This window comes from Camelus dromedarius, chromosome 22, assembly GCF_036321535.1.
Source record: "Camelus dromedarius isolate mCamDro1 chromosome 22, mCamDro1.pat, whole genome shotgun sequence".
Classification (NCBI taxonomy): domain Eukaryota; kingdom Metazoa; phylum Chordata; class Mammalia; order Artiodactyla; family Camelidae; genus Camelus; species Camelus dromedarius.
The window spans coordinates 30628234-30650955 of record NC_087457.1 but is presented as its reverse complement, the minus strand read 5'-3'; positions in this window follow the sequence as shown (position 1 = coordinate 30650955).

The window sequence follows — 22722 nt, the reverse complement described above, 5'->3', positions numbered from 1 at the left end:
ACTGATTTGTCATTCACATGGCTTCTTTGGTGAAGTGTTTATTTAAATCTTTTGTCCATTTTTAGTTGAGTTGCTTGTCTTCCCACTGTTGAGTTGTAGAAATTCTTACATTTTTATTGAAGATCTTGCTCAAGTACCCAAATATCTTCTCCAGTTTGTGGCTTTTCACTTTCGTAAGTGGATATTTCAATGAGTAGAGGTTTTAAATTTGATGAAGTCAAATTTATCATTTAAAATTTTCTGTTTGATGCTTTTGGTACCTTTTAAAAGAAATTTTAGCCTAACCAAAAGTTGCAACAAGTTTTTAAATTTTTCAAAGAAGTTTTATAGTTTTAGATTTTATATTTGTCTATAATCCATTGTTAAGTAATTCATGGGTGTGGTGAGATTAATGAGCCTACGTGCCTTAACATCTAACATGAACCTGTATGTCTACACTTCTCTGCATCAAAAGAAAGAAATTTAACTGCATTAACTCTGACAACTTCTCTCCTGTCATTCAGATAATTGTTATATTTTAATTCCCCCTTTTCTGTGGTTACAAAATTGACTGTTGTTATTCGTTTTTATTTATACTTCTGCCGCCATACGGTTAATGCTTTTTAAAGTTTAGCTACAACTTCAAAAATTTTTTTGCTCACTATTCCTTCCTGTGTTTCAGACATTTCTTGCAAGGATCAAGGTTTAATTGCCTGCTTAGCCTGTTAAATTAATTTTTGATTATAATTACCACATTTTTCAAAATTCAGGCTTCTGTTTTGTTTAAATATGCCTATGTTTTTTAGAGTCGACTGATCTGGGGTTTTAATGCTTTTGATGAATGCTTTTGTCTTAGTCATTTGAACTCATGATATTGCCTGTCTCTGATCGTTCTATTATTTATAGTTCTTGAGGATTTCTTCCTGCTTCTTGTTGTGTCTGCTGGTTCACACTGATGTTGTGTTGTTTTCTAGTATATTTGGTAATATTGGGGAGAAAATCTTTAGTGAGAGTTTATTTGCAGTAAAACTTTGGGACTATGGAGAGGGCATGCCCCTCAAGACAGGTGTTTTGTTCTTGTTTTTGTTTTTGTTTTTGTTTTGCTTTTTTGTCTGTGCTTTTTAGGTACTGCAGGCTCTTAGTAGCCCAGACTATGTTTCATGCTGGTTTCTTGAAGGAGGGATTTCCTAGATTGTACTTGAAACTCAGGCCTCAAGCCTATTGTGTTTATGACTTTCCAAGAGAGTCTTAATTTTTCTGAACAGAGTCCAGGCTGAAACAGGCCACAAGTGTTTTTAGTCTTCCTCCATCGGTGGGAGGTTTTTTGTTTTTGTTTCTGTTTTTCTATTTTACACTTTTATTGAGTCTTCACCCAGAGTGTGACAGTCCCTCAGGGCCTCTTGGCCTGGCCTCACATGTGGTTTTCACACCAGCCCGCGCTTACTGCCATCAGCAGAATCCCTCCGTCAGCCCAGCCCCGTCCGCGGGCATCCGCGTGGACTTTCTCTGAGAATTTTCTTTGCACTTTTCCTATCACTTCTTTCCTTACTTACAGATTGCTCACACAGGCAAACACACACAATCATCACCATTTTAATGCATTTCTAAAGTTTTACATTGGGAGATTTTTCACGGGTTCACCCAGGCTTTCTTCCTCCTGAGTGGGGAAGAGATTTGAAAGAATGAAACATTTTTGCATGGTGGAGAGAGTCCAGGGTCCCCACAGAGCTGGGGTGGGAGTCTCACCACTTTGTTTCGGGCAGCTGACTGGGACTCGCTGTTTAAGACAAGGGCATCTTGTGTCCCTTGTATGGTCCCCAGGGCCCTCAGAGACTGAACATGAAATAACATCACGCCCATAATCTGTACCTAGAGAAGCAGCAGGTGCTGTATTCTTTCAAAAAGCCTTGGATTCTCTGGGCAGCTTGTCGCTGTCCTGGTCAAGCAGAGTCACTTCAGGGACTCCCGGGAAGGACCGATACTGCAGGTGAGACACATACCAGCTACCTCACCCATCTTTTCAGTAACAAGAGGCTGAACCACAAAATCGCCATTTTGCTCCAGTTTCCTCTTTGGATCTGGATGCCTCTGGTGTCTTGGGGAGACTTCAGTCACATCACTCAGCATGTTGCTCTGATTCACATCTCCTGTCGCGGGAACTTGCTGTTGTTTTTTTTTTTCCCCCCACTAAGGTTAGGGGACAGAGTTATAGTTCTTATAAGCCACACTCCCTTTGTGCTAAATCAAAATGTACATTAGTTGCTGAGTTTAGAAGTTAATAGATATCTTCCTGCATTCCCCGTTCTTTTTAAAAAAAATAAGTTACAGTATTCAGTTAACAATATTATTTTTCTACTGAAAAATCCAATAACATTATTCAATATAAGCCTTCCTATTATAACAAAGTAAAATGTCTTATGTACAGACTTCCGTAAAATGGGATTTTCCCAGATATTCTGTAAGGACAATTTGTGAACGTGTGCCTTAGCCCATGTAGGCATCTGGCCTTCTGGGTTATGACCATCTGAAGATATTTGGCTCATGGAGGGAATGGAAAAAAGAGAAACTTATTTTTCCTCTATAATAGTAGCATGTACTTTACAATCAACCTGGTAGCCTTTGATTTCATAAGGAAATATCCATAAATGAAGGTTAAAATGAGTTAGAAAGTGGAATATGAACACTTTATCAAGTATTAAAACCAACCGGGAGGGTGTAGCTCAGTGGTTGAGCACATGCTAGCATGCACATGGTCCTGGGTTCAATCCCCAGCACCTGCATTAAAAACAAGCAAACAAACAAAGAAACCTAACTACCTCCCCTCCCACCAAAAAAAATTAAAAGAAATAAAATGGAGAAAGATAAATTTTTTAAAAAGAATTAAAACTTAATATTTATCTCTTCTCTCCATTTATTCATTTAAATATATTTCTTTTATGTGTCAATCTATTAGGCACAAAATGTACAAACATAAGTAAGTTGGCTGTTTTCTCAAGGAATTCATATTGGGATAAGGGAATAAACACTATGTATATGTAAATAAAATCATCAGGAAAAAAAATTCACAGACGTTTGAGCTTAATGGAATTTGTCAGGCAAGGAAGGAAAAAAAATATCACAGGCAGAGGGAACAATCTTTATATATAAAGCTGTACTAAAGTAAAGGTGATATTCAGAGAAGCTGAGAGTTTGGAATTTCTGAAGTGTAAGGCGCATGAGGCAGAGGTGAGAGACTGCATTAGAATAGGACACGGACAGAGTTAAACCATCGAGGGCCTTGTATCCTACGCTGTGGAGCTGTGACTTAAATCCTGCCAATGACAGAAAGCTACTCAACAGTTTTAAGGAGAAAGACCTTATAACGTTACTTGAATTTACCACACTTGCCCTTCATTCTATCCAGACGTCTACTTCCACGAACGGTACTAGATCTTGTCAATAATCACAGCCCTTCTAAAACCTAAATTTCATGATCCCATTCTTACTACACATCCTATAATGACAGCTCACCCTTAGTCCAAAACTCTTTCACTAACACCAAGACCCGTTAATCCACTGGTGTTACTGTCATTTAACTGTCCCTCACCTGCTTAATGTCCTCGCTCCTTACCCGGCATGAATTTCATGGTCAATAACTACTATAAGTCCTTTGCAGATAATTTCAGATTTTTTTCTGCCATTCTTGCTTGTACTGACTTGGCAAACCTACAACCCTGATTAAATTCAATTCTGCTCCTAATTCCATGCCTGCATTATAATGGGGCTGAAGAAGACACAACCATACTGACTGGTCTCACTTTGAATTCATGACCATGAACCCCAAGAGGATCATACTGCTTGGAGCATACTGTGTGTCCACTGTCTGTTCTCCTAAGACCATTTCGTATTTTCTATTTTCATACCACAGTGCCTCCTTCTCCCTCCTCACTCTTTGCTTGCGTTCTATTTCACTAAAAATGAAGCAGTCAGAAAAGACCTTCCTCAGAGTCTTACTGTCCTTTGTCTGTCTCCTGTGCTTGAACCAAACATATGTTGCTTTTCTTCCTATGACCACAGATGGAATTTCTTGATCCTGCATAAAACCAATGTCCCGACTTCCCTTGTCATGCCCCTTCTTTGTTCCTTGAAACAGCCAACACTGTGTCCCATTCCTCCTCCACTAGACTTTATGAAATATGTTCCTATCAAATTCTTACCCTTCACCTCTCCATCAAAATTGCTCTTATGACTCACCAACAACTCCGTGTTAGAATGACTCTTGTCGGCACAAGATTATCTTGTCTGACAACAGCATTGACATGACCATTACTCCTTTTTCCTTATGATTCTGTTTTTTTCACATGGGCTACAACAATCACATGTCCTTTGTTTTCCTCCTATTTCACTGGACACTCATTTTCAGGCTCCTTTGCAGGTACGATAGCAAATGATATATATATATTTTTTTTTTTTTTTTAGATGACAGACATACAGGATATGTGCGTGTCATGGTAAGAAGCCATTTAGAAGTTAAAAATCATGATGTAGAAAAATGAAAAAGGGCTGTTTCAGTAACTGAGCATGCAAGGGGAGATGAGATCCTGGGGGAAAGGTGGAGGCATTGGTGTTTGATAGGCTCACAGTATGTTCATCTAAGTTCACAGGCGGGGAAGTTGATTATATAGAGTAGAAGTTGGCAGGTAAGAGATGTGATGGTGAGTCTATTAGACGTTACCTTGTGATTGCTCCATTTTTCCTTGTGAAGTCTGAGTGAATTCATTAACTAGACGTGTGGATGGAAGGATGAAGGAGAAGGCCTTGGGATATAAACAGATAAATGAATAAATCGGTATTTCAGTCAACCCTACAGGGACCTGCCCAAACCCCCCAAACTGACTGTGATCCCCCAGGAAGTGACCAGATGCCGGAGCTAATGACACAACCAACACCAAGCATGAGACATGAAGGTTTATTATTAACAGTCATACCATTGAGGACTCCCGGAAGAAAATGAGATTCACTAGCTGGAGGCTGATGGTGGCAAGGTCATCGGGGAAGGAGCAGGATTACAGAAGGGACAGAACTGATTAGGGAGGCATGACATTTCCTACTAGTCGTCACCTGATTGGATCTGGACCCTAACCAGCAGCTGCAGATGTCACCAAAAAGGGAATTAACTTTTCTAACTTCATCACAGCAGGTTGTGAGGGCCCTTTATCAAGCTACCCACACGAGTTACGAGGTGTTGGTTAAGGAGAGAAGGAACCGGGAGATGCAGGTGGTAGGACCTTGGGGCAACCCTGGGTCCAAGGGGACTTTTGTCAAGCAGTTGTCACTCAGTTGTCACAAACCGGTGAACTCTTCTCTTTTCAGTCACCTGGGGTTAAGGAAGGAAAAACCTACTACATCCGTGTGCTATGCTACATAATTTACCCATTTGTCAAGTTTTCCCGATTATTTTGTGGAATTTAAGCTTCTCAAGGGTGACCATCTTTGTCCATCTTTTGGAATGACCAGTACCCAGTCCAGTACTGGACATTATTTGACAGAATAAATATTTGTTGAAAAATGAGTCACACTTATAAAACCTCATTTTTGTATAGTTTGTCAGAACTGCAGAATCAGCATGGAAACCAAGTAAGGGATTTCAAAATAACTCGAATGCTTACATTTCTCAAACACCATCTCATTAATCAGCACGTTTGTTTTAGCATGAACATAAACATAAGTCAAAGTGTTTTATGGGAAAACAGTTTTCTTTTTCATTTTCTTCACGTGATGGAAAAATCGAAGGGATGAACTAATTTCAGTCGCGGCTGGATACAAGGCTTCAGTTTATCCCACCAGAGCTCAGCTCACTCCCCAGGTCCGGCTCTGCTCTGGCCTGAATTTGTCCTCAGACGAGCTCTCTGCAAGGGAGGGAAGCTGTAGGCCCCGAGCTGACATCTGCTGACATTTTAACCTTTGATCTCAAGGCCAAGCCACTGCTTGGAATTTGAGTGAAGAGCTGTAACTAAGCTGGAAAATGCACCATCTGCCTTTGTGGCGAGAGAGCAGGACAGTTCTGGGACTATTTCTAGTTCCTTTGCAGATTTAGAACAATTAATTTGCAGCCCATGACAGTGCTCCTCCCTTGTACAGAAATGACTTCTACAGCTTGTTTGCCCGAGGAACTTTTTAATTTTTAGCTTTTAAAACCTAAGAGTCTTCTTTGTGAGATGGTCTGCATCTGTCTGGGTTCAGCCAGGAAAAGATTGACTGAGGATTGGGGAAAGAAGCTATTTAATATAGGAACCTGTATATGGACTCTAATACAGGAATTAGAGTTTATCTGATAATACCAGTAGGACCTGGGTGACCAAAGACTTGGGACTTCGAGGCTGGGCCAGTAGAGAAATAGTCAGTTTATCAGCCGGGAGAAAGCTGCTGATTTTAGCGACCACAAAGAGGAAGTTTGTGAAAAGATCTGGAAACCTGTGGCACTGGTTACTATAAAATGCCAAGCTTAATAGTTTCTGCTTTCTTTCCTCCTTCCCAGTCTCCCACAAATTCCCTCCAGTAGTGGATTCTAACCTGACAGTGATTTCTGGGAAATGTAGTTTCCAGCCTTAGAAAGGACTGGGCGTGATGTTGCCACCATGACATCTGCCATCCCAAAGTGTGGTGACGGTCAGTGGCTCCTCCCTGTCACCCCCTCAGCTCACCCCCTCAGCCACGAGAGAGGCAGTGGTCCTGTCCTTACCCCGTTGACCAACTTACTTTTGTGGACTCCTTGAGTGTTTCTGTTGTTACATCTCTTACATGCTGTCATAATTATTTGTTTGTATAATTGCCTTCTTCCCTAGGTTTGAGTATAGGAAACACTTTTTCACTCATGTTCATCACCTCAGACCCTGACACATAGCAGACCCTGAAATATACCTATTGAGCTAAAATATTGCAATAAAAATATTTCAAAAATTGTAAAGAAAGAACCGGGATGTGAACAGGTAACAGTATAATAAAGACGGGAGGGTGCCATTGCTGAATGTTGTGAGTTTTGTTTCTAGAAGTTGTATTTGTGATAGTGTGAAAACTCCAGTGGATATCCAGGAGAATGATGGGCCCGGACTAGGGTCAGAATAACTGGTTGTTTGTTTACATGTGTTTATTTTGAAGAATACTGTCAAAGGCATAAACCTTTTGTTTTTATTAAGGTTGCAATTACCCAGTTAACAAAATAATCCCAATTTCATTCTCAAAACAATGACAAGCAAAAACTAAACAAACAAAATACTGTATTCTTATCTAAGAGAATATTGCTTTCATGGTTCCTAACTCATTCAACTTAATTCCTGAGAAAAATTTCAAATGGCTAATTTGTATTTGTTCAGCATTTATATATTTTACTAGAAATGGTTGGGTCATCCACCAGGTAGTCTACATGACTTTAAAAGTTCCACTATTAGTCTGTCTTATCTTTAATTCTGATTTGCAAAAGCTTTTAAAGGTACATCTGATAACACATGTGTTTTTATGTCAGAAATAATGTGTGACTTTCCTTTGAATGAGTCTTTTTGTCTTGGAGTATTTATCCCTGTTTATACTTCATTGTTTTAGAATTTACAGTCTTTAGTTTAATTCTGAATTCTGTCACTAACTTGGTCAACTTTGTCCAAGACATTTTTCTACTCAGTGCAGGAGAATAAAAATAGGCATCTAATCTCACCCTGTTGGAAAGCCTACAATAATGTTTTCAAAGCACTTTGTATTCCTAAGGCAAAATGCACTATAGAAACCCAAAGTTTCATTCTTTCTAAAAGTGAATTGAAACTAAAAGAAAAAAAGGTCCAAGTGCATGATGAAATTTCTTTTTCCTGCATAAATAATTAAAATGACATTTCGCATGAGACACTCCAGGGTCCACTGAATAAGCCACTCGCTCTGATGTTTGTTCCCACAGGTACCTTAAGAGCAGTTCTCATGGCACGAAGGTCACTTCCTCATTGGGTTTTTAGGTATCCCCTTGCTTTTAATTATTTGTCATACATCATGTATAAACTAGCAGGTCATTGATAAAAAATTTAAAAACCTAGAGATTTTCCCCCATTCTTTTGGAGAACTCAGAGCTAATTGAAAAATTGCTGTGCTCTCTTACACTTCACTGTAAACAGAAGCCCATGACTCCTGTAGGAAATATACACAAGGACGGTATAGTGTATACTGAAGTCAAATCGTATGGGAGACTCTTGCCTTAAAGCCAGTGTATAAGCAAATACATTTGCAGGCATCATGACACCATGAAAATAAGATCAAGAGCAGGAGTTTGTAGGTCCCTGGGCCCAGCTGTAAAAGGAAAAAATCTTCGTGTGTTATGTCATTTACATGCATTAAGTATCCACCATGTGCATGCCATGATGTACAAAAGGTTTGGGGTAAAAGCAGGCCGGAGATGGAAGAGTACTTATAATTAAAAATGAAAGAAGTGTCCAGGAACATCCTTCCAGTTCACTTACTCTGTTATTCCAGTACATTCCTTTTTTGAAATGTCAGTCTACCGTCCCCTCCGTATTTATGGGATGCAATGGCCCCTTCGTTGTTACTTTCTTCTCTAGGTACTTGCGTTTCGGAGACTCATCACCCCACACATTCTCTTCCCTGTAGACTAAACATCACTCTCCCTTTCCCCTGGCAGAACCCAGGCTGCTACACAGGGAGCCCCCCAACTTCAGAGACTCCCGCTGAGCTCTTCCCTGCCCGCCCACTCCTCCTGTGAAAGGGCCACAGCTCCTCACAGGGCTTCCAAGACCGAGTGGGTTCTGTTTCCGTCACTTCGCTCCTTGACGCTTTCCTGACACCCTGTAAAAACAGGAGCTACTTAAAGAAAAACAGGTTAAAAAGAAACACCATATATTTGAGTCCTGAAACTGTATTCACTTGCTCCCAAGGTAGGAAACAAAATGGAACTAAGCTCTGACACCCCAACCCACCAATCTGAATACAGGTTGTCCCCTAATATTGCCTAAGGCTTTGTATCTCATGGTAAATGGATAGAATAGAAGATATTGTTAATTTTAACAAAATTAACTTTGTGCTTTGTCAGTGTTTTATATTTCCCTTTATATTTGCCCCAGGGTATTTCTAGTTAAAGCTGGGCGCCTCATTTGCAGGCAAAAAGGATAGATTCCTGGCATCACCTGGCAGTCCTATTGGCTGAGCGTGAATAGCTCAGTAGCAGTCCAGCAAAATACTGCAAGATGCTCCCTTGGGCGTATTTTGAATTTTACATTTCATTTTTTCAATATATAGAAACCTAAGCATGTTGATTATAAAAACATCCCTGAACTCAGCGTAATGTTGCTGCATGTAAATTATGTTCAAACCCGGCATCCAAAACATTTCTCTGACCAGAGGTAGTACTTACTGTGCTGAAAATTGCATTCATGCAGACAAACTAAAAGTATCCCTGAAAAGTTACCATAGGAGGGTGCTTCTCATTCGACGTGGAAGTCTCTTTTGCTTGGCTCGATTAATTGTCACTGAGTGCAATTTTATCATAGTTAAAATGAATTCAGGCCTATTTCCCAGTAGCAATAATTTTGGAGGGTTGGATATATTAATATTCCTCAAAAAACTAATTAATGATCTCTAAAGAATCATTTGCATAAAGGATGTTAGAGTCTCACAGTCATTATGTGTTGTATGTAACTAATGAAAAGGTCCATTTTCATTATTGCATGTAGCCAGGAGGTGACAGGCGTGACCACTCCAACTGGCCAAGCAAAAGGCTAAGTGATTGAGAAATCATGTGGCATTATTTCATCTGAAGGATCACATTGTTTTTGCAGTAAGTTCTCTTGGAAGGGAGAGAGGGAGGGAGGGAAAAGGGAGGAAGGAAGGAAGGAAGGAAAGGAGAAACCCACCAATGTAGTGGGATGGTTATTGAACCTATGCTTTGTTCTCCCATAAACTTACAAATTTTCCATGTTTATTCTACACGAGCCTGGTTCATTCCTGCATTTTAATACCACTATGTATCAAAACAAAGTGTTGATTTCACCATAAACCTACATGAAAACAGGTTCATTATAGAATACATATTTTTCTATTAGCAGAAATAACTTTCCAACTTTTCATTTGTTTTGATGTCAATTTATTACAAGAAACTATTGCCTGGAAATAGAGCTATTGTGTGGCTCTGCTGAAAATTACTGTGCATAACAACCTAAATATGTTAAATTTGTTTGACTTATTGGTAGAGCCCACCAAACCAGCTCCAAAGACGAGCACATAACTCTTAGCAGACAGGAGATCCATTCATTATTTCTGTTATAATTACAGTGAAAACATTATTGATAAATCAAAGCACCGTAATTATTCTTTGAAAAGGGAAGGACGTTTAGCTTTCTAATGTCCTGGAAGATGCTGTGTGTAAAATCTGTTAGCTCGCTCCCTCCCTAGCTCGCCAGGACAGCCCCGAAATATCCAGGGTGGCTTTCCACACCATTTCCTCCACCAAACTTCATTTCCACCATCAACGGTGGTGAAATTACAGCCCTGCAAACAGAGCCCGTGGAACGAAAATCATTTCATCTGAATGGGAATGTAACATCCACCCGCCACCCCAACCTCAAGCAAAAGAAAAGAAAATAAGGAGTTTTTATAGCTTTGAAGACAAACCACGGGAGGTAAATTTCCCCCCGTAGCAACACCCTACTGAAAAGCCTGTGCTTAGAAAGCCTTTCAATTACCAGCTAGCTGAACGTGATTCACAATTCTCCAATCAATCTTTTTTCCCCCAGTTTTCTGAATATGTGGAAAATTACTTGAAGAAATAACTATAGAATATAAAATGCTAAAGTCAGCAGTTGAAAATGAAGAGAGTCATGTTGAATCGCTTGGTCTAATACGCTGATTGACTCTGCACTAATACGTTATTTTGGCGGACTCCATATTTGAAGATAATATGACAGGCTGGTGTCATTGTTGTTAGCTGTGGGCGCAAAGGTAACTTGCAAACGCCCAGTTGGAATCGGGAGCTTTTTCACTGTACATCTGAAGAATCGTTTGGCTTGGGGAAATGGTTGTTTTTGGCTTATTCTCTTCCCTTAAAGATGCCCAAGGCTTTTTGTTAAATGTGAATGACCTCATTTCTGATTGCTGTGTGCCAGCTCGGTCTGTCTCCTGTTATTTCCCCAAAGTCGACAGTTACTCCACGTTGTTTCAAATTGTGTTTCTGTATTCTTAAAGCTTTTCTTCAGACCGCTGTGCTTATGGCCATTGTAGGGCACTGGAGGAGCAAAGCACGTTTACTCTCTTACAAAATAGAAAGATACGAACATTACTTCATTTGCTGCATCACACGAAGTAGGAACACTGGCTTAAAAATGTCCCCAAAGAATGCTGCTGAATATCTGCATCAAGAAAAACCTGTTTAATTACAAGGTAGCAAAACAGTAGTTTCGATGTTAGAATAACACCCTGGGTTAACAGTGGTACAAATAATCCGCCAAAGAGACCTAACGTTCTTACTAAAACAGACAAAAATGCTGCCCTGTCTCCGTCGTAAAAGAGACTGGAGACAAGCCCTATTTACAGGCTTGGATTCTGGGAATTATATAGAAACCAATTTAGAAGAGACAACGGAATTCAGAGTTTTAGCTTAAGAGTTACAGAGGACCAAGTTGGAATTCAGTGCGTTAGCGAATTTATTCATAAGAATAAACTGTGTATTTCATTAGATAGGGGTCCTTCTGAAATAATCAGAAATCATTTGGATTCTCATTCTTAAAAACATTTTAGATTAGATTATATCTTATATGTTTTATCTAATATATTTTGTATATATATATATACAATATAATGTCCTCAAAAAATATATTTTGAGAACATTAGGTATATCCATGTTTTGATGCTTTTTTCTTTGATAACTTTTAAAAAATATATGCAGCATCATGAAGATGAGAAATAGATGGTATTAAAATCTACATATTATGTCTTACAAAGTTACAATATGAAATTCAAATTTTGCTGCTTCTTACCCACTCCTATTCAGTCACTAAAAGTACTTCAAAATATGAATCTATTGGATTTTAAAAAATTTGTCTACCTTGGAAGCAGAGGGAGTTGTGAGGCTGAATGAATGTGATCTTTGGGGAATGCCAGAGAAGCAACGTTACAGAATAATGTAGTGAGAGAAGTAGTATCAGGAAATTCTGACTTTTCATTTTGGGAGCAAGTGCCTTTCACAATAGGGACTACGTTATAGGAGAGGCACAGGTGTGCATGGAGGAATTACTTTTGTGACATAAAACATTGCATTATACACACAGTGTATTTCATAATATATGACATCTGGTAACTTCAAAGGGTACGTACTCATTCTCTGGGCGTTAGATGATACTTTGCGGTGAGAAAAGTACAAAGAGGGGCTTAGTGGTGCCTATTTTTATTTCTCATCATCCTTCCAATTGCCCAATTTTCCTGATGTAATTTTAGAGGACTTAAAGGTAAATGGTTCTAAATTATAAAAATAAATTACACTGATCATGACTTGAAATAATGATGTGATTTACTGAAAATTATTGTTTCATGCATGTCAGCTACAAGGAGTTAAATGTGAAACTAGGGTTGTTGATGGTTGGCCTCTACTTGCCTGTTTGTCTATTTAAAATGCTCCCTCAATAAAAATTCTCAGAGGACCTTCACTCTAATATGAGACAGACTCCATTCTGGCAAATGTGTATCCTATTCACTTTGTTTTATCTACCCTAATCTGCTGTACATGCTTATCAGAGATTAAAGAGTTAGAGAAAGAAACAAACAGTGTATTGGGCCATGGGTGAAAGATCAGATTTGCCTTCCAGGAGTGTAGATTTGTATTTGTGCTAATGAGATTGAGAAGGGCCATGTTGGGGCAATATGTCTCATAGATGTTGAGCGGGGAAGCCAATCTCAGGAAGGAAACTTGGTACCCACACACTGTTGGGAAGCCTTTCACACCAATGGTCATTTACTGCTGAAGCCAGTAGTTATGTTTTGTGTTGTGCACAGGAAGAGACAGCTATGTTAGATATTGGATATTTCCCAAGGTCAAGAAGATTTAATAACTACTTACAAAACTGGTTTAAGGTAGTCTTTTAACAAGTCTTGTTCTCTAACCATAATCTTAATCAAATCACTCTGGCATTCTAAATTATCTCTTATCTTAAAGCCTTGTGGATGGAGCTTTTAAAATGACTGAAGATATGCAAATAGCCATGCTTTCCTCACAGAAATAAGATGACTAAAATTCCACAATTAACTCTGAATCAGAAAATGATATTTGATTTTTATCATTAAAAATATTCACTAATACCATATGTAATTTTACTTTGAATGTTAATCATAAACTCATTCATCAGGTCCTATAAACCTTGTGTGAGCAGTATTTTTTTGTATATTATATATATGTATTTACTGAAGTATAGTCAGTTTACAATGTTGTGTCAATTTCTGGTATACAGCACAATGCTTCAGTCATACATGAACATATGTATATTCATTTTCATATTCTTTTTCACCATAAGTTACTACAAGATATTGAATATAGTTCCCTGTGCTATACAGCATGAACTTGTTGTTTATCTCTTTTATATATACCAGTTGGTATCTGCAAACCTAATTCCCAATTTATCCCCTCCTACCCTCTTCCCCTCTGGGAACCACAACTTTGTTCTCTATGTCTGAGAGTCTGTTTCTGTTTTGCAAATAAGTTCGTTTGTCTTCTTTTTTTTAGAGCCCACATATAAGTGATATCAAATGGTATTTTTCTTTCTCTTTCTGACTTACTTCACTTAAAATGACAATCTTCAGGTCCATCCATGTTGTTGCAAAAGGCATTATTTTATTTTTTATGGCTGAGTAGTATTCCATTGTATAAATGTACCACATCTTCTTTATCCAGTCACCTGTTGAAGGACATTTAGGATATTTCCATGTCTTGGCTATTGTAAATAGTGCTACTGTGAACATTGGGGTGCACATATCTTTTCAACTTAGAGTTACTCCTGGATATATGCCCAGGAGTGGGACTGTGAGCAGTATTGATTGCATTGTAGCCAAGAGCCTGACCAGCATGTCCCAGCGGTATGATCCTAAAGTCAGTTGTGTAGCTTCTCTGTGCCTTGGTTTCCTCATATTTTAACTGAGGATGAAAAGGGTGTCCCTTTTCTAGGGTTGGTGGGAAGATTAAATGCTAATCTTTTTAAGTGGTGCCTAATGTTTTGTAAGCAGTGTATAATTGCAAGCTAATATCCTAGGAAAGTCAAACATTTCATCACAGTTTTTTTTTCTGAAAAATTAGAGAAATTACAACTTTCAGTTTGAATTATTTCATGCGCTTCCATCAAGTTATGGAATTCGTAGAACAAAAGCATGACTCTTCCTTTTGATAATTCTTTTTTTCCCTTTTGTCTATGGTTTACTTTATTTAAATTACTCAGAACCCCTTTTATTAACATGTTGGCTATTAACATTAGTAAAAAATGATCATAAATGTTGTTATCCTCAAAATATTAAAATTAGGTGGTATTTGCTTTCAACTGAACTTGTTCAATGTGTTAATTACCTGAAACACATACATATATATACACATAATTGCTGTCATCTGACATATATGTCTTACGATTAAATTGTGATGTGTTTCCTTAATATTAATATCTCAAAGTTTGTCATGAATGATGCAAAAGACTATTTTAAACTGAATAAGAAATCTTGGCTATTCTTCCATTATCATTATAATTGTTAATGACAATTGACAATTATGAAATTTTTTTTGTTGACTGAGATGGTCCATGAAGTTATAATTTGTGGGCTGTAAACCAGTAAAATGGGTGACATTTTTCTCTTTGCATTGGGATATAAAATTGGCAATACACTTTTAGTCTGATTCCTGGCTTGTCTTCCTCCAGCTTTTCATGACCTACTCCACTAGATCTACAATTTTTTGCTTTTATCTTACATCTTTTCATCTATACAACCTCTCAGCCTACAGATATATTCGACTCCTCCATATTAAAGATATTTCTATGTACAGTTACACCCTTTTAGTTTGCCACTATATCTTTCTTTCCTTCATCAACTCAGCAAATCATGAACTACGTTCCAGGTATACACTAGACTCTGACAATATGAAGATGATGAAGGCAAAAACTTTATCGGAAGAAATTCAGTCTAGTGGAGAACACAGCTAGGAGGTATGAATATTACACCTACCACCTGCACCAGGCATCTCAGATCTTTTCCCTCTTCCTTTACTGTCCTTATATGTCCCCTTAGAGAGGGCACATGGACCAATGCCTGGTAGGTGCCATTTTTATTAAATTTACATTCTCTACGTCTGCTACAGTTTATTGGGCCAAGGGTGAACACAAATCAAATTGTCTCTCCCAGATTTATAAAATTATATTTGGCAGATTGGGGTAATACACAATGTAGATGATAAGTAAAGAAGTCAGTCTACAAAAAAAATAAGGAGGTGGATGGATGGAAATAAATATGTAACAGTACGATGTTATGAAACAGAGAGAGAGGAAGGGAGAGAGGAAACTGCTTGAAGATGCCTTCATTCTTTTGAAACTCTATTCTACTTTGTATAATATAATTGCATACGTGTGTGTACATATCTGTGTATACACACCATCACACGTGTATAAAATCATACGCAGCAGGCAGAGTTCCCATTTCTTGCACTGATTTACATATTAGGTCTCTGGGAAAATGACTTATTGGCCAAACAGCCAGGAGAGGAGAGTACCATATACTCCTTATTTCTTATGTCAGAGGCAGTACATGCCAGGACATGATGTCATTAAAGAGTAAGTTATCTTTGAGGAATAAAGTCATTTCTAAGTATAAGAGACAAGAGTATGTCTGGCTAGTTGTGACAGGTGATGCTAAAAGACAAGGCAGATGTCAGATCATGAATGACCATATCTGCCCCCCTGAGAAGTCTGAATTATATTCTGCAGGTGATTGGAAGCCAGTGAAGGATTTTAATGAGGGAAGTGACGTAATCAGATTTTTATTTTATGATATTGATCTTTCAGATATTCTTGGGTGAATTGTTGACTGGCCATATGTGATATGTCATGCACCGTGTTCAAACTAAAATGCTTATGAAAATTTCCTTCTGTCCTCCCTACACACAAAAGTGAGGGAAATAAGCCTGACAGTGGAACCTAAAAATAGTGGAACCTAAAGATAGTAGTCAACCTACATAAGAATTAACTGAAAAACTGATGAGCTGGAAGGATAACTGTAATCCTTGCCTGTTTATGCTCGGGGAGAAGTAACAAGAAAAGCAACAGAAGACTTTTATTTATCTACCTTCTAGCTTGGGTTACAGGGGATGTTTAAACTAGAAAAAGTGCATTCACTCCATTACTGAGCAGGATCCCTTACGTGGGAGAATAGCTCTTTAATATATCAACTCTCATGTATAATCATATATTGTGGGTGTTTGGTTTTTTTTTTTCTGTTTTTTTCGATCAAAACAGTTTAAAGACCACTGCTTTTATTCTGCATTTATTCTCTTTCAGAGTCTTACAATGAGACAGAAGACAATAATTCAGTATGGTCACTCTAGAATAATCCTGACATAGTTGATTGGCAATCAGACTGAAGGCAGTAGTACATCAATTCACATTTGGTTTCGGTTTGAGAGAAACACGTTCCCAGCTATTACATGAATGGACTTAGAGTTAGAAATGAAGTTAGTGGTGATGAGGAAATTTTTAACATTGTTGTGTTGGCAAAACTCAGACCTACGAAGAAAAATCCTCATTCAGAATGAGTGAAGATATGTCAAATGCACGTTAAATCTGTTAAAATCTCCGACACAAGGAGAAGGAAACAGAGATAATACAAATGCATTTGCCCTTCACGGTCATAAAAGGATCCAAAATGCAAGAGCAGGAGAACGTGTCCTGTTTCCGATTCATCTCTCTGCTTCCGGCTTTACTCTCTCAAGTCATTCTCCTGCATAAAACCCTGCAATTCACAATGGTTCCTCACCACCCGCAAGGTAAATCCAGTCTACTTGTCGTAGGTTTTCCAGGGATAGACACCTTCATGCATCTCCTGCCTCATTTCTTATTACTTCTGACAAGGTACTTGAGGCTCCCCAGTCCCGAGTTGGTAGTGTTTCAGGCAAATACTATTTGCATTTATCCCAGATGCCTTGTATGTAGAGTGCCCTCCCCTTTCCACTGTACATGGTGAAACCCTATTCATCCTCTGCAGCTTGGCTCCTAGGAGCGTTCCCTGTCTCCACCGGGCCAGTCTGGATGGAGATGTTCTCTGCATATTTTCATTTCTTCATTCTCGGAGTGTTTTTCATTCATCTGGTGTTTGATTGTCTCATCACTTGGAATGTGAACTCCTGGAGGTCAGGAAGTATGCTATATTCATCTTTATAAGTTCAGTGCTTGGTACAATGCTTGGAACAGAGCAAGAGAGGAAGTTAGTGAGCTGGGAGGCAGGCAGAGATAAAGAGAGAGAAATGAGGATGAGGAGAAACAGGATTTTACCATTCTCTTATAAGCTTATAAAATATTTCTATTTATTATCTTTTCTATCATGATTTCACCTTTGATCTTTTCCTCTGATTCTGGAGTAACTTGTATACCCACTGACTCATTCAACTTTCTGTCAATAGCTCTATACTGATTTCCTGTAGTTCTCAATGATTTTACTGTGTTTTTGGGTTCCTTCCTGCTTCTCTTTTTCTGCCCAAGCACCCCGATTGTTCACACGATGTATGATTTCCTGCCGTTTGGCCGGTGCCCCCCTTTCTCTGCTCATATCTAGCTGCCTGCCTGCTCTAACACCTGGAAGGTAAGGCCAATACCAGTTTGATGGCAACTTTTCCTAGTATTTTGTCCCAGCACTCATTCCTTCTCTTTTCAGTCTCCACCCCTACCATTCTCACCCCAGGGTTGTAACTTGGCATCAAGTTCCAATGCTCCTCCTTACCTGGATTCATAAAGGCTCTGGTTAGACGGTATTATTATCAGACATTGGGGAAAAGCTGATTTTGTTAGTTATTCTCTGTCCTTAGTGTATTTTGTGTATGGGGTAGTGGGAAGGGTAGATAATGCTAACATCTGAGTAGTCAAGGCTTTCCATGCCAATCACAACCCGATCAGTGTTTAGATCAGGGTGCTGTCTCAGGATCATTGAAGAAGAATCTCTGGGAGTCAGTCGCCATCATCGCTAGTTTCTGGAAACCCCATCAATGATCCCTCCAGGCAGTTGGTTTTGAGACACCCTTCCTAGATTACATCCTTTAGAAATTCCTCGTTCTTTGTTAGCAGGTCAGCGGTATTTGGAGAGTGGTGAACAGTTCTTTTCAATGCCTGTCACTTGAAAATAGTTCTATAAATTATGCGGGGTTTTTTTTTCCCTAAAAGGAAACATTTGCATATCATTTAAGATCTAGTATGGTACATCCAAACCCGTGTAGAGGTTAGCATTCATTTCTAATGGTTCTCTTTTACAGAATTTAACTTGTGAATTTATTAGAATATCCTAAACGAGCTCACCCTCAGGGTATGTAAGAATGAGCCTCTGCATTCCTGGGAGCAGATTGCAGATCAGCACTTTTAATGCTGCCTAAGATCCTTTGTGTGTGTGTGTTTTTTTAAATTACCAACATAGATCAAGTTTATGTTAATTATATGAAAAAGCAACAGAAATAATCAGTAACATTTACACAACTTTAAGGAGTTAACCTAGTTCCGAGGCAGAATTATTCAATAGTCAGCACCTTAAAGTAGGTAAAACAGGTGATAAAGCATTTCCCTTGACTGCTTTTTCCCTTCTCCCTCTTTGCAGGCACGGTGGGGTGACGGGTGTGTTGGTGGTGTGCTTGGAGTGGTGCGGCGTAAATCACATTTGTCTCAATCTACACTCAGTACATTTCTTTCCGGATGGTAAGCCATCTACTCGGAATGCCTTCTCTTGTTTTCCAGAGGTTCCACGCAGCTCTTAACAGAAGTAGAAATGACACTAAAGTGACAGTATAAACAGACGCACGAATTCCCTTGTGTAAAATTACACACACATGAAAACAGAAAAATACCTGTGCTTGAAAAACTTTACAAGAAATCAACATTTATTGAGTGCATAGCTCTATACTTTATTGACTCAACAACAAGCTCATCGTTTTCCTTGAAAAGAAGGCCCCAGAGTCATGCACGAAAGGAAACAAATCTAAGAAAGAAGTCGCGGTACACTTCCTCAGGGGCTGTGTAGCATTTTCTGTCGAAATCACACACTAATTCTCTACCTTACCACATTGTCCTTCTGAATAAATGTGCGGTTTCATCAGTGCAAGGTGTGTAACAGATCGTTTTTTTCTTTATGGAATCTATGATTTTAGAAGGAACATAGATTTAGTTGAATACAGTTTGGGTCTACCAGCAGCATCAGCGAAGACCTGTGATTAATTGAAAGCCTATGGAGTCTTTAAATTATGACAACCTTTCCAGGATTAGAGTGGCCCCTCACGCTCTTACTCTGCCCTTCCCCTCTTTCACTTTCTTCCTGAGTGTCTCCTCACCACGCTGGACCTTTCATCATATGTCCATCCATCATTGTTCGATTCCTCCCGACAATTCCACAAGTTTCTCTCTGAGACACACATGCGTATGTCTGTTAAAACATTGTAGACCATGGCAAGAACTCTTTTTTTGTACTATGTGATGGCTAATTTTATGTGTCATCTTGACTAGTATAAGATAGCTGGTATGTATAATTTACAGATAGCTGGTAAAATACAATTTCCGGGTGTGTCTGTGAGGGTGTTTTCTGGAGGAGATTATCATTGGACTCTGTAGGCTGAGTAAAAAAGTTGTCCCCCACCCACACAGGTGGGCATCTTCCAGTTCACTGAGGGACTGAATACCACAAAACGTCAGAGGAAGGGGAATTTGTTCTCTTGCTTGAGTTGAGATTTTCATATTCTCCTGCCCTTGGACATTAGTTCTCCTGGTTCTTAAGCGTTTGAACTTGGACTGAATTACACCAGTTCGAGTTCAGCTCAGCCAGCTTGCCTGGTTGTCCAGCTTGCAGACGGCAGATTGTGGGATTTCCCATCCCCTATAATACTGTGGGCCAATTTCTATAATAAATCTCTGTCTCTCTGTCTCCATAGATAGATAGATAGATAGATAGATAGATAGATAGATAGATATGGATGCATGTGTATAAATTATATATATTTTTACATTATGTGCTTTTTATGAGTTGGAAGAATTTGTTTTTAATTCTATTTCCCCAACAATAGTTGAATGAAAATTTTGAAATCCTAACCAAATACCATTTTTTATAGATGGAGCTGAGATCAAGGAAAGCTCTCATGACCGGTCAGCTGAGGCTGGCAGAGCTGGCCAGTGACAGAGCCGTGATCAGAAGCCCCAGCTTCTGCTTTCAACACAGTGCATTTTCCACACCTCTCATGGCTCTTGTTCATATTCAAAAGTTTAATTGTATTTGAATGTTCCCAGAATGAATAGCTAATAAATCCAGAGGAATTGTTTTTTCTATGCTTCGTTGGAAGCCAGTCAGCATGGTTTGACTTCTAAGGTTATTGACATTTCCTAAGTGATAGCTGCTCACTGTAATGTGCAAAGACTTATTTAGCTGGCTTAATGAAAATCCAATCATTTCTACACTTTGAGGATGCTGAGTTAAGTAAGAGAAAGACAGAGAGAAGGGGGGGCAAAAGCCCTGCAAACACGAATTGATCTGTTAATATCATTTTTGCTAGTCCAATAGGATATGACATGAAACATTTTTACAAGATTAAAACATATATGTGTATTCATTTTAATGAGAGAAATTCAGAGAAGTGGTGCATAGCTTCAGGGTTGAGGAATAATAAAAAATAGATAGTAATAAACGTTATACTGTAGTAGTTTTGACTGCTCAGGGGAAATAGATTTGGAATAAAAATGAGATGGGCAAGACAATCTAACTTGTACCAATATACACTGTAAATTACTAAAATAAAATAAAATAAAATAAACCCGAATAGCCAATTTTTAAAATAGCTTAGATGAGACTAAAAAGATGCAAAGGTCTGCTGAATCAATCTTTCCCAAGGCTGTTGTGTGTAAATGTCTTTTTAAAAATTGTGCTTGGGCATTTATTCTCATAAAAGCAAATTCTTACAAAATATCTAAGGAACGAGGGCTTGTAACCAGCAATCAGGAAACTTAAACTTAGGTTAGAATAAGCTGTTGACGCGGTTTCAATGTTTTTTGTGATCATAAAGTTGAAAAATGTGTTCGTGTGAGGAGGAGGGATTTGAATTAAATACTACCCTCATTTAAGTGTGTGAACTTGCCTGAAGATGAAAACATTTTACTTTTGGGGGGAGGCGGGTGGGAAGGATATAGGAACAGGAGAGATAATAGCCTCAATTAAATGATTTAACCCAAAAGTGTTCTATATAAATTACTCTTTCAATATTTATTTTTCATAAATAATATCACATATCAGAAATATGATGCCTATTTCATATCTATGTGGTCATTGTTAGATAAAATGGAAACAATAATCTGAAGAAATCCTTTACTTTTAATTTGCTTTTGAACTGAAGCAAATGCAAATTAATAAGTATTGTTCCACCTCATTGCTACTTACAAAGTGGGTTTGTCCTGTATCGACTTGTGTCTGTAATTTAAAGAAGTGTACTTTAAACTCATCAATTTCACCATAATTTAAGTTTCTTCATAAACTTCCTGAACATATCCCCAAATTGGTAATGTATATAGAGGTATAAAATTTTAAGAAGTGTAAATAATATTTTGTTTAAACTTGTTTCTTTGAACCTTTCATACTTGACAGAGTTGGGGGTAAATATAAACCATGAACATATTTAAAAGATGTAAATGTAATAATAGCCTTTAAAATTATGATTTATGAATCACAAAGCTCATTCATGTTGATAGGAGATAAAACAGCATAAAACAGCAATTTTATTGTAAAGTTGGTAGTGGCAAAATACTTGCTTTATTGTTTAAATGAAATTCAATGTAATTCTGCATCTCAGAGTCACATTTTAATAATTGCAAGCTCGCAGAAAATAAGAAAAAAATGATTCAAGCAAAAACACAATAGATATTCAGAAAAGCCGTGGTATAAATGATTATCTCAGGAATAGATGCCAAGTTTAGAAAATACAGAACAAATTAAGAAAAAATAAAAATCACTGCATACTCATGAAAGTATATTCTCATTATTCACATATTTGCATTTTGTATATTTCTACACCCAAATTGTAATAAAACTCTTGAGTACAATATATGTAGTGTTTTTCTCACTACATATTATATTGTGAAAATTTTCTCATGCCGTTAAAATTTTTCAAACACCTATTTTTAATACATGAAATAGTCTTTTATATAGATCTGTCCTAATTAAGTGAATTATTTTCTAATTGTTGAAAATTTGACTTATTTACGTATCATAACAAGATTGTTATTACTGTAACAAGATTGTAATGGAGATATTTTTACATATTTTTATATCCAAATATGTGATGATGTAATTAGGAGAGATGTCAGAATTAGAATAATTAAGTCAAATGGTGTACACATTTTTAAGTCTCTCTGTACAAACTATTGAATGCTTTCTAGATGTTTGAACTAATTTATATCCCCTGTATCCACTCATGAACACTGTAATATTTTGAAAAGATTTTTCACATATTAGAACATGTTTTTCTTAAATCATGAT